This window comes from Rhinatrema bivittatum, chromosome 7 (assembly GCF_901001135.1).
Source record: "Rhinatrema bivittatum chromosome 7, aRhiBiv1.1, whole genome shotgun sequence".
NCBI classification, from domain to species: domain Eukaryota; kingdom Metazoa; phylum Chordata; class Amphibia; order Gymnophiona; family Rhinatrematidae; genus Rhinatrema; species Rhinatrema bivittatum.
The window spans coordinates 38127606-38144844 of NC_042621.1; the positions used below are offsets into that span (position 1 = coordinate 38127606).

Genomic DNA, 17239 nt, shown 5'->3' on the forward strand with positions numbered 1-17239 from the left:
TGAAATAGTTTAATGGATGAAGAATTCCTGAGGGGGTGGGGGTAGGGGTGTTAAGTCAAATTAGATCTTCCCTGTGGTTGAGTGGGGGGGGGGGGAGGTGACACTTATCTATCTTGACCTTGTTACTGAGATGGGACTGAAAATCAGTGGCACTAGTTCCTTCTTCCTCCCCTCCTCCTCTTAATCCCTGAGTGAGGTGGCTTGACATGAGGCTGGGACAAAGATCTTTCAAGCAAGAGGTTCTACATCAGGGAAGCACCTTTATTTTCCTAAAAAAAAGACTTACTGCAGTGACAGGAAATTTGAAGCTAGGGGAGCAGTTAATTGGAGGTTGACTGTCTTGCGAGCGGGTGTTATTTGCTAGGGGCTCGGCGGGGAGAGAGAGTGTAATCAGCAGTGCAGTGAGATTTGATTGCTGGTATGCGGTGCAGGTAGCATGGCCATCATCCGTGGAATGTGGGGAAAAAGTGTACAGCTTATGGGGGTCAGCGCAGGAGTGTGCTGCCATCTGGCCTGTGCTGGTTCTGTTCCAGGGGAGGAGAGCCCAAACAGGTGAAAAAAGGGCCTTGGGAAGTAAAGTAAAGGCATGCACTCTCTGGGATGGTGTAAGGGTATTAGGTGCCCTGGCCAAACCTTACACCTTTGTTTGCATCTGCCCCAGCTCTCCACAAACAAAAATTATGCAATTATTTGTTTTACAGTTTCTTATTAACAGCTTTCATGACCCAAAAAGGGATAGTTTACATTTAAAAAAGGGATTAAAAGTGCAAGATTCTGAAGTTAAAAAACATACAACAACACGTACATGGATGTCAGGATGGGCCAACCAAATTTTGGACTGCTGGAAGTGCTATTACCAGGACTTCGTGGCCCACCCTATTCCAATGCCTGTGACTCATTCTGCAACACACATTTAGCTGAATGTATGCCTCGTTTATGTACAACTCCACCAATGATAAACAGAAAGATGGGGCCCACTTCCACCGTACACTGTAGGCACTGTTTTGCACAAGAAGCATGTACTATAACCTGACTTTGCCCACTTGTGGGTAGAGTCTGCATCCAAGGAAAGCCTTACAAGCTACCTTAGGGGTGAGACCCTTTTCCGGGGTGAATCTGACCCAGACTCTGTCTCGTGGGCCACTCCTTAAGGAAATGGCAGTCTGAGGCTCCCGACACTGCCCATTCTGGTGTAAAGGAAGATGGCGGGGCAGGTGAGTGCATATGTGCAGCAGCATGTCATTAGTGTGCCTTAGCAGGGGAATGCTCCTGGGCCTGTCTGTCACCATTCAGATAGGAAGTGGAGTGGCATTTTCAAAGTATTTCATGTTGTAAAACTTCCAGAAAGTATTTGTAAACCACATCTCTCTCCGCCCCCCCCCCCCCCCCCTTCCCACTACACTACTTCTATGTGCCCAGTGCCTGGGTTATTTATTGTCCTTTTTTCAGCATACATTAACTGCTCACTTAGCCTGCCTCCCTTCCTCCACTTCATTAGCATTCTGTGGGATCACTTACTTTCTCTATGCACAAGCTTAGGCTGAGCTTTAATGGCAGAAAAGGGGTGGTCAGGTGTGCTATGCACTGTCAGGTACACTGGTTGCAGTCTGCAGAACTAAAATAAATCTGTGTACCTGGAAGATGAAATAGGGCATATTGACAAACTGAAAAATTGCAAATCACCTGGACCAAATGGTACACATCCCAGAGTGCTGAAAGAACTAAAAAATGGAATTGCAGACCTGTTATTAGTAATTTGTAAACTATCATTAAAATTGTCTATGGTATCTGAAGACTGGAGAGTTGTCAATGTAATGCCAGTTTTTAAAAAGGGATTAAGGGGTGATCCAGGAAACTACAGACCACTGAATCTAAAGTCTGTGCCATGCAAAATGATAGTCTCTATCATAAAGAACAAAATTGTTGAACATGTAGATAAGCATAGTTTAATAGGACAATGCCAACATGGATTTAACCAAGGGAAGTTTTGCCTCATCAATCTGCCACATTTTTTTTGCGGGTGTGAATAAGCATGTCTATAAAGGTGAGCCAGCTGATAGTGTACCTGGATTTCTTGAAAGCATTTGATAAAGTCCCTCCTGAGTGATGACTTAGGAAATTAAAAAATCATGGGATAGGGGGCAGTGTTCTATTGTGAGTTGGGAACTGGTTAAAAAATAGAAAACAGAGAGTAGGTTCAAATGGTAAATTTTCCCAGTAGAGAAAGATGAATAATTGAAAGCCCCAGGGATTTGTTCTGGGGCCACTATTGTATAACATATTTATAAATGACCTGAAAGTGGGAACAATGAGTGAAGTGATCAAATTTGCAGATGACAACATTATTCAAAGTTGTTAAATCACAAGAGGATTGAGAGAAATTTCAAAACTGGCAGACTGGACATGCAAATGGCAAATGAAATTTAATGTGGACAAGTGAAAAGTGATGCACTTAAGGAAGAGTAACCCAAATTACTGCTACACAATGCAAGATTACATATTAGGAATCCCTATTCAGGAAAAGGACCTAGGCATCATCGTTGATAATATGTTGAAATCTTCTTCTCAGTATGCTGCAGCAGCCAAGAAAGTGAATTGAATGCTAGGAATTATTAGTAAAGGTATGGAGAATAAAACAGAGAAATTAATAATGCCTCTATTGCTCCATGGTGGGACCTCAACTTGAGTATTGTGTGCAGTTCTGGTTACCACATCTCAAAAATGATATAGCAAAATTAGAAAAGGTAAAGAAAAGGGCGACCAAAATTATAAAGGGGATCAAACAATTCCCTATGAGGAAAGGCTAAAGAGGTTAGGACACTTCAGCCTGGGGAAAAGATGGTTGAGGGGGAGATATGACAGAGGTCTATAAAATGAGTGGACTGGAACGAGAAAGCGTGAATTGGTTGTTTATTCTTTCAAAGAGTACAAAGTCTAGGGAACACACAATGAAGTTACTAGGTGAAATCATTTAAAACTAATAAGAGAAAATATTTTTTTTACTCTGCATAATTAAGCCTGGAATTTGTTGCTAGAGGATGTGATGAAAGCTATTATTAGAAAGTTTGGACAAGTTCCTGGAGGAAAAGCCATAAACCATTAAAGTACAGTTGCAGAAATCCACTCCTTAATCAACCATTAAGGTACAGTTGCAGAAATCCACTCCTTAATCTTTGGGATAAGCAGCATGGAATCTCTCCATCCCTTGAGATCCTGCCAAGTACTTGTTTTACCTGGATTGGCCACTATTGGAAACAGGATACTGGGCTTGATGGACCTTTGGTCTGTCCCAGTATGGCAATTCTTATGCATTTTTGTATGTACTTACTGTTGCCAGAAATTAAAAGGGGTTTGTAGCCCAAATTTATCCAGAAAGCTTGTAGGATGGGCTCCTAAATAAGTTCTAAATGAATGAGGGAGAAGGTTGTTGAAAATCTGGATTTAACTGCTTTTTTGGGTGCATGGCATGACCTCGGCCTCCCTGCTTTGTGATGGGGACGCCCATCCCTCTTCAGAGGATTCCTGTGGGCACTAAAGATCTAAATCCAGCTTTGATGACATCATGCATATGATGACATACATGGAGACATAGTTGTCTCAGAGGATGTAGCCCAAACTTAGGCCAACTACATAGCAATACAAAAAAAAATCTAGCTCATCTGGACATAAAATGCCCAGACTGGCAACACAGACTGTAAAACTGGTTCTCAAATATGTCCTTGGGACTCCTACTTGAGTTTTTAAAGATATCCACACTGAATAGGTATGTGTGAGATGTGCATGCACTGACTGTTGTATGCAAATATTTTATTCATATTCACTGTGGAAATCTTGAAAACCTGATTGGCTGAAGGTCCCTGATTACAGGTATGGGAACCACTGAATGATAGCCTTTATTTTTTAATTCTTAGAGGACAAGCAAGATGTCAGTCCTCACACATGGGTGACATCATCCGATGAAGTCCATCACAGAAAACTTATATCAAAGTTTCTAATATTTTGAGCCTCTCTGAGCATGCTCTGACATTCAATATACCACAAGTCCAGGTGGGGTCCCTCAGTCTCTTCTTTCTTGTGGAGCCCAGTGTTTTGTGGCAAAGTTTAGCCTATTTTTTTCTTTGCTTCTTCTGAAGTTTTTGCATTTTCGGGATCGTGCAGTCGACATGGTTCTCCCTTATTGTCTCAGGTTTTTTTGATGTTTTGGTAAGTTTCCTTTTGCAGTCAATCCCCTAGAGCAACAGTGTATTCTGTGCCTACATCCATCGATGTATCGATCTATCGCCATAGATTTCAGCATTGCACCCCTTTTCTTTTGCAACAACATGTCATCGACTAGTTTTAAGCCATGCCATCTGTCACAAGGATCATGTCCATCACAGACCCCCTGCTAGATATGTCCTCTGCCTGGGAGCATTGCATGACAACCGCGGTTGCAGAAAGTGTGCCCAGATGACCCCAAAAAGACACTGGGCCTGGCTCAATAAATGGGCTGGGGAAGTCTGATCCATTGGCATCTAGGGACCTTTGAGCTGTACTGATGTCCAACAAGTCATCGACATCGGTGGGGCCATCGTCTGTCGGTGTTGACTATTTCAGAGATGCTGGAGCCAGGTTGAAGACATTGGGTTTATTGTCTTCGGCCTTGGCACCAGAATCCGAGCATCGAGGGAAACCAAAGAAGCATTGGCATTGGTTCCTATCGATGTATGGTGCTAGGCAGGAGGATGCACCAGCTTCAGTTGTGATGTCCCTGAAGCTCCCCCATGGCGAGGACTCCAGTTCTTCATGGTTTCCAAGGGTTCGCCATGGCCTCCACCAGTCACGATGTCCACCGTTCCTCTTTTTTCCAAAGAGGATTTAGTCATGCTTCATGGATCCCAATCAGTTTCTGGCATTGGTGATCTTTGAAGAGCTGGACAAGTGCATGCAGCTGACAGTGGAGAAGGCTTTGCGGAGCCGTTGCCCGAATCCCTACACGTATTCATTGGAGTGCCTCTGACACCTTCACCATTGTCTGTACCCGGGGCGGCATCAATGCTTGGTGGGGCATTGAGACTGCCACTGACTGATCTGGTGGTCAACTCCAGTTCCTTGGAGGAGGAAGCTCCCCCAACAATGGGGGAACCTTTAGGGTCCGTCATGGTCAGGCCCACATGGTCAGTCAAGTCAGTTCCTATACCACTGGTTGGGAACCAAGCGCCTTGGGACCCGTCCTTTGCATACTCAGTGAGGATGAGGGCCCTTATAACTTCTGAGGACATGGTTCCTCAGATGTTGAGGACATCGTATCGGATGGTCTCCCTTCTGATCCATCTCCCCCAGAAAAACTCTCCACAGATTTCATCAGATTGACGGTGGAAGCCATCCCATTTCAGTTGGAAATGGAAGAGAATACCCGGCACAAGAAGCTGAATATTCTCCAGTACGTGGAGCCTCCTAAAGTGATCATGATAGTACCACCACACAAATATCTTATGATGACGATGTGGGGAAACCCTGTTTTGGTGCCTCCCATAAATAGGAAGGCGGATTCAATATGTCTCGTCCAGAAGGCTCCCGGATTCAGTAAGCAACAGCTGCCACACACCAATCGGTTGTAGTCAAATCTACTCTCAACAAGGCTAAGTGAACTCGTACCCATTCCTCTGCACCCTCGGGGAAGCATCAGAGGACTGTGGATGCTCTTGGGAGAAAGGGGTTTGAGTGCCATGTTCATTGCCTGCATAGTGGCCTGCCAGCTCTTTATGGATCAATATATGTGGGACATCCTGAAGCAGGTGCAGAACATGGCTGAGCAGCTGCCTCAACAGCAGCAGGATACCCTCCAGTTACTGGTACATAAGGGGTCTGGAGTGCGGAAAATGTGGGGTCTGGCTGACTTACGATATCTTTGAGGTGGCATTGAGGATTTCTGTAGCGGGGATTGGTGCCTGCAGGCTTGCTTGACTGCGGGCCTCAGATCTCCATCAGAAGTACAGGGAAAAACTCACTACCATGCCATACACAGGAGAGAATCTCTTCAGAGATAAGGTGAGGGGCACAGTGGGCCAAATTCAGGCCCACAATGCAACACTCCAACAGCTCTCTGATGGTACTTGAGATCCATCCTCTTCATCCAGGAGGCCTTCGAGGTATGGCCACTATCTTCTGTCCTTTCCCTCCCTGTCAGCAACAACCAGCCCCTCATAGACATCCAAGGCAACAGAAGGCTCCAAAGCCCCAACCAGCTTCCCAGTTAAATCCTGGGATGTGTTTTTTGACTGGACAAAGGGAGCATAGCCAAGTCCACTTTACCCATGATGATGGACCTTCCAGTCTGAGGCAGGCTGCGGTTCTATGCAAACTGGTGGCCCAGTATAATTCGGATCAGTGGGTCCTTGCCATTGTCTGCAGAGGGTACAAATTAAACCTATTTACTCCTGGGGAAATTCTGCGCAAAAAATTTGAAAATTCTGCACGCACATTTTCTAAATTCTGCAAAATTCTGCACATTTAATTGTCAAAAATAATATAATATTTTTTTACAAATTATTCCTCATTTCAGTGCAATCCAATATTTTCATGAGAGGAGGTAAACAGAAGCAGAGGTCAAAGGAGGATTCACAACATCACCTGCTTTAGGTCAAGGGCAGCAACTCACAGCACTAGACAGCTGAGCAGACAATGACAGTCATCACTACCTGGATCAGGAAGCTAAATCCAAGCCTCACATGCAGCAGCAGGAGTCACATTTAACCAAACATCTCCCGCTGCTGTGGGACCAGTCTTGCGCAGCAGGAGATGTTTGTTAAACACAACCTCTGCGGCGGAAGTCAAAGTCTGCTCCGCTGTCCAGTGCCAGGGCACATAAGTCAAAGGCTGCAAACCTCTGGCTCAGAACAAATGGAAATTTGTTCTGAGCCAGAGGCTCAGAACAAATTTCCCGGCGCCATTTCCTTTCGAACGCTGCTGCTGCTTGTTGCTTCAGCCTGCGCGATCGGCGCCGAGCCCCGCCGGGAGAAGGCTTGCAAAAGCACCCTCCTCCCCCAGGAGACCCAGCGCAGACAGCGAGGCAAAAAGATAAGTACCTACAGGGACTTTACCATCTCCTCTCCGCGCCAAAAATCGCCGCGAGAGGAAGCCCCGCCCGCCGAAGCCAGCCTCCAATAGGAGCCAGCCCAGAGGGGCTTTAAATCAGAGGAAGCCCGGCGCCATTTCCTTTCGAACGCTGCTGCTGCTTGTTGCTTCAGCCTGCGCAATCGGCGCCGAGCCCCGCCGGGGGAAGGCTTGCAAAAGCACCCTCCTCCCCCAGGAGACCCAGCGCAGACAGCGAGGCAAAAAGATAAGTACCTACAGGGACTTTACCATCTCCTCTCCGCGCCAAAAATCGCCGCGATAGGAAGCCCCGCCCGCCGAAGCCAGCCTCCAATAGGAGCCAGCCCAGAGGGGCTTTAAATCAGAGGAAGCCCGGCGCCATTTCCTTTCGAACGCTGCTGCTGCTTGTTGCTTCAGCCTGCGCGATCGGCGCCGAGCCCCGCCGGGGGAAGGCTTGCAAAAGCACCCTCCTCCCCCAGGAGACCCAGCGCAGACAGCGAGGCAAAAAGATAAGTACCTACAGGGACTTTACCATCTCCTCTCCGCGCCAAAAATCGCCGCGAGAGGAAGCCAGCCTCCAATAGGAGCCAGCCCAGAGGGGCTTCAAATCAGAGGAAGACCGGCGCCGCGCGCCGTGCGTCGCGCGTCTAAGGAGCGCGACAAAGGGGCCTGCCCCTTTGTTTCGCCCCTTCGTTGTCAGCCCCGAGGAGGCCAGAGTCCTTCCTGCGGAAGTGTTCTATCTACAACAAAGGTAGCAACTATGAAAGGTACGGAGCTAACCGTTTCATCCGTATGGAATAAAAGTACCACTCAACCATTTTCACCCATTCCAGTCTCCACAGCGTCATAACATACATCTACAACAAGACCCTCCACCCCTTCAGGACGCGAGTCAGGTTAGACACTCGTTGTGCATTCACATACTACCTCTCCACCAACGCACCCGGACCTCGATCCATCCCCCTTCCCACCTGCATTTTTCCAGCATTCATCCACCTGCACCGGCAATCTACAAGCATTCAGCCAGCCTGTCCTGCAAGCTTCCAGCATTCATCCAGCCTCACCTGCAAACAAGACCAATTCATCCAGCCTCACCTGCAAGCTTCCAGCATTCATCCAGCCTCACCTGCAAGCTTCCAGCACTCATCCAGCCTCACCTGCAAACAAGACCAATTCATCCAGCCTCACCTGCAAACAAGACCAATTCATCCAGCCTCACCTGCAAGCTTCCAGCATTCATCCAGCCTCACCTGCAAACAAGACCAATTCATCCAGCCTCACCTGCAAGCTTCCAGCACTCATCCAGCCTCACCTGCAAACAAGACCAATTCATCCAGCCTCACCTGCAAACAAGACCAATTCATCCAGCCTCACCTGCAAGCTTCCAGCATTCATCCAGCCTCACCTGCAAACAAGACCAATTCATCCAGCCTCACCTGCAAGCTTCCAGCATTCATCCAGCCTCACCTGCAAACAAGACCAATTCATCCAGCCTCACCTGCAAGCTTCCAGCACTCATCCAGCCTCACCTGCAAACAAGACCAATTCATCCAGCCTCATCCAGCCTCACCTGCAAACAAGCCTCACCTGCAAGCTTCCAGCACTCATCCAGCCTCACCTGCAAACAAGACCAATTCATCCAACTCATCCAGCCTCACCTGCAAGCTTCCAGCATTCATCCAGCCTCACCTTCAAGCTTCCAGCATTCATCCAGCCTCACCTGCAAACAAGACCAATTCATCCAGCCTCACCTGCAAGCTTCCAGCATTCATCCAGCCTCACCTGCATACAAGACCAATTCATCCAGCCTCGCCTGCAAATTTCCTACAGTCATCCAGCCTTAACTGCAAGCCTTTAGCACTCTTCATGACCCACCTGCAAGATTCTAGCACTCATACAGCCTCTCCTGAAAGCCTCTAACACTCATCAAACCTGCACAGACAAGCCTCCAACTTTCACATAGCCCCTCTCACTATCCTTCTAATCGCGCAACATAGTTCTTACAAATGGCTCCATTTTTCACAATTCCAATTCTCCAACATAATCCACCACCTAAAAGAATTTCTTTCCGACATGCCCAACAACACAACCTTAAATCCCTCTCTTCAATTTTGATCACTCCTACCACGCAATTGCTAGGCCTCACCCTTTTCTCTTTAAGCCTTTTCAATGCTCAATCTCTAACGAAAAAGTCTGTAATCTTAAACGACTACCTCATCGACGTGAAACCGGAGATATGTGCAATCACTGAAACGTGGTTAAAACCAGCAGACACAGCAATAATTAATCAATTACCTACAGAGGCTTACGACTTCTTCTCGCTACCTCGTCATAAAAAAAAGGGAGGAGGTATTCTTTTAGCAACTAAAAAGGACCTCAAATTCTCTCTACAGCAATCCAATTCCAATTCTAAACTTGAATTTGGCTTCTTCACCTCAGACAAGCTCCAAATCCTTCTCGTATACGCTCCCCCAGGACTCCTGGAATCAGATGCTTCACCACTGGTCGAACTAACCTCTTCCCTCATCAACTTTGACTCGCCAGCTATCATACTAGGTGATTTCAACATGCACGTAGATAACCCTACCCCATCACATAACTGTGAAACACTACTCACAGCCTTCTCAGCGCTAGGCTTCACTCAACTAGTTAACAAACCTACTCACAAAGCCGGCCACACGTTAGACCTGATCTTCGTTAACGCTGCAATCAAGCCCGTATCTATCCCAGATTGCACAAAGGTCCCATGGTCAGATCACTACCTCATAACAACTTCATTCTCTATAAAAGATACTAGCCCGGCTTGTATTCCTTCGCCCTCCTTCACATACAGGAAAACTTGCTCCCCAGAAGACCTCAATAATCACCTATCACCTCAACTCCACAAACTGGACCTTACAGATCCGAACTCAGCACTTCGATCATGGAATACAATCACCGAAACTATAGCTAACAAGCTATGCCCTTCAATTACAAAAAAACCACACCAGAATTCCTCCAAAAGACAGCCCTGGTTCTCCTCAGAACTAAGAAAGCTCAAACTCCAACTAAGGCAAAATGAGGCTAAATGGCGCAAAAACCCAGGAACCAACACCCTTTCAATCTACAAATCATCTCTGCATCTATACAAATCAAGCACATTAAGATCCAAGAGGGACTATTACGCCTCGAAGATACACGACCTTGTATTCGATGCCAAAGCCCTCTTCAGCTATGTAGCCAACCTCACACAATTAAACCAACCAGAGATTGCACATGACCAAGCTCAATCGAAAGCGGAAGAATTAGCTCTATTCTTCAGCAACAAAATCAACACTCTTCTATCTCAGCTCCCCACTAACCCCACTGTGCCACTAACCACTCCTCAACCCTCAATCAACTACACCCAGCTAGAAGAACTTGACACAACTTCATCCATGGAGATCCAAGGAATTCTAAGGAAAATGAAACCTTCCTCCCACCCTTCAGATCACATCCCAGCCAATCTACTACTATCAATTCCGGATTCGATCTCCAAAACCCTGGCAGATATCATAAATTGTTCCCTCTCACAAGGACTCTACCCTGACAACCTTAAACTAGCATCACTCAAACCCCTTCTCAAAAAACCAAATCTTGACCCAAACGATCCTAACAATTTTAGACCGATAGCCAACCTCCCCTTCATAGCCAAGATAATGGAAAAATTGGTAAACTCTCGACTCTCAAACTTCCTTGAAGACAATAACCTACTATCCCCATCTCAATACGGATTCCGTAAAACCTTAAGCACGGAAGCCCTCCTCATCTCTATGACCGACCACATCATCTTAGGCTTAGACAAAGGACAATCCTTCCTTCTGATCCTACTCGACCTTTCATCTGCATTTGACACGGTCAATCACGCTCTTCTCATCAACCAACTAACAGCCATAGGTATCTCTGGCACTGCCCTATCTTGGTTTAGAACCTTCCTCAGCAACAGAGGATATAAGGTTAAGATTCATAATAAAGAATCCTCTCTTCACCCTGCGTCAGTAGGAGTCCCTCAGGGCTCGTCCCTGTCTCCAACCTTGTTTAACATTTATCTGTTACCCTTATGTGAACTTCTCTCTGACCTCAATCTCAAACACTTCCTCTACGCTGACGATATTCAGGTACTGATCCCCATCAAGGAGTCACTCGCAAAAACACTATCTCACTGGGAAACCTGCCTCCAAAATATCAAACAGCTTCTCACAAGTCTCAACCTGATACTAAATTCATCAAAAACGGAACTTCTAATCATCACACCAGAAAACAGCTCCCTCACACACACTCATCCAACCATACCAAACACCACACAAGTGAGAGACCTAGGAGTTCTAATTGATAATCACCTAAACCTGAAAGCGAACATCAACAAAACCACTAGAGACTGCTTTTATAAGCTCCAAGTGCTGAAAAGAATACGACCTCTCTTCCACACACATGACTTTAGAACAATTCTACAATCAATCATTTTCGCAAAGCTGGACTATTGTAACTCCATCATGCTTGGTCTACCTTCATCACACACCAAACCATTGCAAATGGTCCAAAATGCCTCCGCCCGTATACTCACTAACACCAGGAGAAGAGAACACATAACCCCTATCCTGATGGGCCTCCACTGGCTACCCATCCACTTCAGAATAATCTACAAGGCCATTCTCACCATTTTCAAAAACATCCATCAATTAGCCCCAATCGACCTCCATATCCCCCTCCGATTACACCACTCAACAAGACCGACAAGAGATGCCTACAAAGGTTCACTTCAAGTTCCTCCAGCCAAAACGACCAGACACATCACGCTCAGAGATCGGGCCTTCTCCACAGCCGGTCCAACTTTATGGAACTCCATTCCCCCGGATCTCAGAATGGAACTCAGCATCTCAACATTCAAGAAAAGACTAAAGACGTGGCTGTTCACGCAGGCCTTTCCTAACTCAAACATTACTTAACTCCCTTAAATCATCAATCATTAATAGCCACCTCTTATAATGTTTCTGTATATATATATATATATATCTGATCTTCATTTCCCTTCTTACCCCAAGTTATTGATTCCCTGTTACATGTAACTGCTTCTCTGCACCATTGTTCAAATTGTAAAGTTTATTTGAGTTTCACCCCTGTTTCTTGTGAACCAGCATGATGGGACTACCGTCTTGAATGTTGGTATATAAAAAACTTAAATAAAGAAATAAATAAAAATAAATATGAATCCCCTTTGGCCTCTGCCCCTATCCCCATTCTGCTTTCCCCTCATACCTCGAGCCCCTACTAGAAACACTCTCCCCCTCCCCTCTCTCTCTCTCCCCTCACTCTCCTCTCTCTCCCACCTCACTCTCCTCTCTTACTCTCTCACTCTCCCCCTCCTTCCCCCTCTCCCTCCCCTCCCCTCCCCCCTTCCCTCTCATTCTCTCTTGCTCCCTCTCTCTCCTCCCTCCCCCCCCCCCCCCTTGATAGAGGGTCCTGGCCTTTGCACAGTGCAGCTTGCTAACCTCACACCTGCCCCGCTGCCTTGCTCTTCATGCAGAAACCTCGCCTGCGATGCCTCTTATCTCCATGCGCGCGCTCATGACGTGATGCTTCCGCTCTCTGTGCACGGTGAACTCGCTCGTGCCCCGATGCTTCCGCTCTCCATGTGTGGCAAACTTGCTTGTGCTGTGATGCTTTCGGTTTTGCTTCCTCTTCCAACAGATCATTCGGAAGGGAGAAGCATTCAGCTGCGATGGATTCTGCGAGGCAAGGGAGGGAAATCTGCATGAAGGTAGAGGCTGCAGTGGATTCTGCGGGAAGGGAGGATTCTGCGCAAATCCTGCTTTCTGCAGTAGCGCAGAATTCCCCCAGGAGTACCTAGTGCATGCCCTGCCAAATTTCCCCCCCCCCCCCCCTCAGTCCATTTTGGGGATCATTAGCACATCAGAAGATGCTTTTAGTGGAGTTCTTCTGCCTCTTAATGGCCATAGTGGTCGAGCCCGTTCCACCAGGACAAAGAGGGCAGGGATTTTACTCCCAGTACTTTGAGTCCAAAGAAAACAGGGGGACTCCATCCCATCCTAGACCTAAGGGCCTTGAACAAGCTTCTGAAAAGGGAAAAGTTCAAGATGGCTTCCCTGTGCACCTTGATCCCTTTTCTGAAATGGGACTATCTATGCTCTCTTGATCTGAAGGACATATATACCAACATCGAGATCTTCCCCAGCTACTTGAAAGTATCTCCAATTCATGGTGGAGAAACAATACTTCCAGTACCATGTTCTGACATTTGGGCTAGCGTCTGCCCTGTGGGTCTTTACCAAATGTCTGGCCGTGGTGCTTGCATGCTTTTGCAGACTGGGAGGCCATTTTTTCTCCTGTCTGCACAAGAGCACCTCTCGGGCAGGGGCCGGAAAGGTCCACGTACTCAATCATCTGGGTGTTTGAGTTGCTAGGGTTCATCACCAACTATCCCATCTCAGCCTGTCACCTCAATTGCATTTCATAGGAGCCTGCTAGACATGGCTCAGGCCAAATCTTCTTGCCTCGGCAATGGGCCATCACACTGATGTCCATTGAGGCAGAGATTCAACAGAGCCAGCAGGTATCAGCTCAGCACATGTCGAGACTGTTGGGCCACATGGATGCCATAGTACATCTTATTCCCAGGCACATATGCATAGCTAAGTGCCCAATGGACCTTATGATCTCAGTGGCTTCAGGCCACTCAGGATCTACAGGACTGCATCCAAATCACTCCAATCCTCTGGAACTCCTTGTTCTAGTTGTGGGAATTTTCCAACCTGAAATGGGGGGTACTCTTCCAGAATCCTCGGGTTCAAATTGTCCTAAACACAAATGTGTCTAGTCAGGGCTGGGGAGCCCATGTAGATAGGCTGGGCACCCAGGGTCATTGGTCTTCCTAGGAGCATCTCTGTCAAATCAACCGTCTGGAGCTCTGGGTGATCCGGTATGCTCTATGGGCTTTCAGAGAATGGCTGTCCAACAAGAATATGTTGATCCAGGTGGACAATAAAGTGGCCATGTAGTACATCAATAAGCAGGGAGGTTCAATCTCTTAGCTCCTTTGTCAAGAGGCAGTCCAGATATGGTCCTGAACTCTCTCCTGTGTGATGGGCTGCAGGGCCACATATCTGGCCGGTTCAGAGAATGGGATTGCGGGCAGACTGAGTCACTCTTTCAGACCCCACAAATGGTCTCTGGGCCAAGGGGTAGCGAATCGGATCTTCTGCCTCTGGGGAAGCCTGGAGGTGGATCTATTTGAGGATTCTTGGAACAGGAATGTTCCTCAGTTTTGCTCCATGTACAAGACACACAGCAAGCTAGCCTCAGATGCCTTTGCCCTTTAGTGGGGCCAGGGTCTCCTGTAGATATATTTTCCAGTTCCACTGGAGGCGAAGACTTTGTTGAAGCTCAAGGCGGAGAAGGGGACTATAATCCTCATAGCCCCCCATTGTTCAAGGCAGGTCTGGTTACAACTCCTTCGGGAGTTGTCCATCTAGAAACCAATCAGACTGGGGACTTCCCCAGATCTCATCACCAAGGACTGGGGTAGATTGTGACATCACAACCTTCAGGCCCCGTCGCTCACAGCTTGGATGTTGATTCTGTATCACCTCTGTCTCCTAGACGATGTGTCTCATGTCCTTGGTTGGCTTCTAGAAAGCTTTCCACCAGAAAGTCTTATGGACTGAAGTGGAGGAGGTTTTTCATGTTGTGTGAGCAAAAGGCTCTAGCACAAAATTTGCCTTGATATCTTCTATACATCTCCAAAGCTGGTCACAATACTAACTCTGTTAGAATTCAACTGAGTTCAATTGACGCATATCACCATGGTGTAGAGCAGGGGTCGGGAACCTTTTTGGCTGAGAGAGCCATGAACGCCACATATTTTAAAATGTAATTCTGTGAGAGCCATACAAGACCTACCAAATTAATTTACTACAACCCCCTACTCTCCTGATGCCCCCCAAGACCTGCCAAATTAATTTAGTACAAACCCCCCACCCTCCTGACCCCCCCCCCCCCCCCCCAAGACCTGCCAAAAGTCCCTGGTGGTCCAGCGGGGGTTCAGGGCTCGCAGACAAATCTTTAATAAAAAAGTAAAAATCTAACAAAACCCCCCACCCTCCTGACGCCCCCCAAGACCTCCAAAATTAATTTACTACAACCCCCCCCCCCGACCTGCCAAAAGTCCCTGGTGGTCCAGCGGGGGTCCAGGAGCGGTCCGGGAGCGATCTCCTGGACTTGGGCTGTCGGCTGCCAATAGTCAAAATGGCGCCGACGGCCCTTTGCCCTCACTATGTCACTGGGGTCGACCAATGGCGGCGGTAGCCCCTGTGACATAGTAAGGGCAAAGGGCCGTCGACGCCATTTTGATTACTGGCAGCCGACGGCCCTTTGCCCTTACTATGTCACAGGGGCTACCGCCGCCATTGGTCGACCCCAGTGACATAGTGAGGGCAAAGGGCTGTCGGCGCCATTTTGACTACTGGCAGCCGACAGCCCAAATCCAGGAGATTGCTCCCGGACCACTCCTGGACCCCCGCTGGACCACCAGGGACTTTTGGCAGGTCTTGGGGGGCGTCAGGAGGGTGGGGGGTTTTGTTAGATTTTTACTTTTTTATTAAAGATTTGTCTGCGAGCCAGATGCAGCCATCAAAAGAGCCACATCTGGCTCGCGAGCCATTGGTTCCTGACCCCTGGTGTAGAGGATACGCCCATTTCTGTATAGCCTATAGTTGTAAGTTTCATGTGGAGGCTGCTTCAATTGAAGCCTCCCCTAAGGCTTTCTGCTGTGTCCTGGGACCTCAACATGGTATTGGTTCAGCTGATGAAAGCTTCTTTTGAGCCACTGTGCTCCTATGACCTGAAGTACCTGACCTGAAGGTCTTGTTTTTGGTGGCAGTTACTTTAGTGCACAGGGTCAGCGAACTCCAGGCCTAACTGACTTATCCAACTTATACTAAGTTTTTTCATGATAGGATTATCTTGTGCACACACCCTACGTTCTGCCTAAGGTGGTGTCAGTAATAAGATGCAAATGAATGAATAGAACTCCACGTCGCAGCTCTGCAGATCTCCTCCATGGGGACTTCTCGCAAGAGAGCCACCAATACTGCAATAGTTCGAACAGAGTGAGCCTTGACATGACCCCCGCCCCCCCACCCCCCCCCAAGATGCAATCCAGCTTGGGTATAACAGAAGGAGATGCAGTCTGCTAGCCAATTAGACTGCCAATATTCTTTCCCAGGCCCCATTTGCAACAAGACAAACAAGCCCTGCACAATTTGGACTGCAAGAGAGCCTTAGCCTTCTATCTGGAGTGGACAGAAGCTCATAGATGGTGCACCTGGCTTTTTGTTTCTTTTGATCAGAACAGGCTGGGGATTGCCATTGCCAAGCAGATGCTTTCCAATTGGCTAGCAGACTGCATCTCCTTCTGTTATACCCAGGCTGAATTGCATCTTGGGCGTCATGTCAAGGCTCACTCTGTTCGAACCATTGCAGTATTGGTGGCCCATTTGCGAGCAGTCCCCATGGAGGAGATCTGCAGAACTTCAATGTGGAGTTTATCCATTCATTCGCATCTTATTACTATTTGGATAGGGATGGTTGACATGACAGCAGGTTTGGCCAATCTGTCCTTCAGAACTTGTTTGAAGTTTAGAATCCAACTCTGTTCCCGCCTAGGGCCATTTCTTTCTATTCATGCTGCCCCCCCCCCCCCCCCCCCATACTAACACCTGTTTTGTTGGTCCCCTTTTCTGTTGGGGGTGGGGGGGGAAGCTGTCTGTAACTAGGGATTCACCCATCTGTGAGGACTGCCATCCTGCTTGTCCTAGGAGAAAGCATGGTTGCTTACCTGTAACTGGTGTTGTCAGAGGACAGCAGCATGGCAGTCCTCACAAAAACTTCTCACCTCCCCATGGAGTTAGGTTTCCACTTCATGGGTTTGTTCTTTTTTTATGTTGTAAGACTGAGGGGACCCCACGTGGACATGTAGTATATTGCATGCCGGAGCATGCTCAGAGAGGCACAAAGTTCTAGTTAATTTGACATACGTTTTCTGTGCTGGGCTCCATCAGATGATGTCACCCATGTGTGAGGACTGACATCCTGCTGTCCTCTGAGAATATCTATTACAGGTAAGCAGCTC

The 17239-nt window shown here is 47.5% G+C and overlaps 1 protein-coding gene across 4 annotated transcripts in view; it reads left to right on the forward strand.

The window, feature by feature from the left end:
- Positions 1-17239, forward strand: part of DHX38 (DEAH-box helicase 38) — a 450894-nt gene that overhangs the window by 346436 nt on the left and 87219 nt on the right. The window lies entirely within an intron of this gene.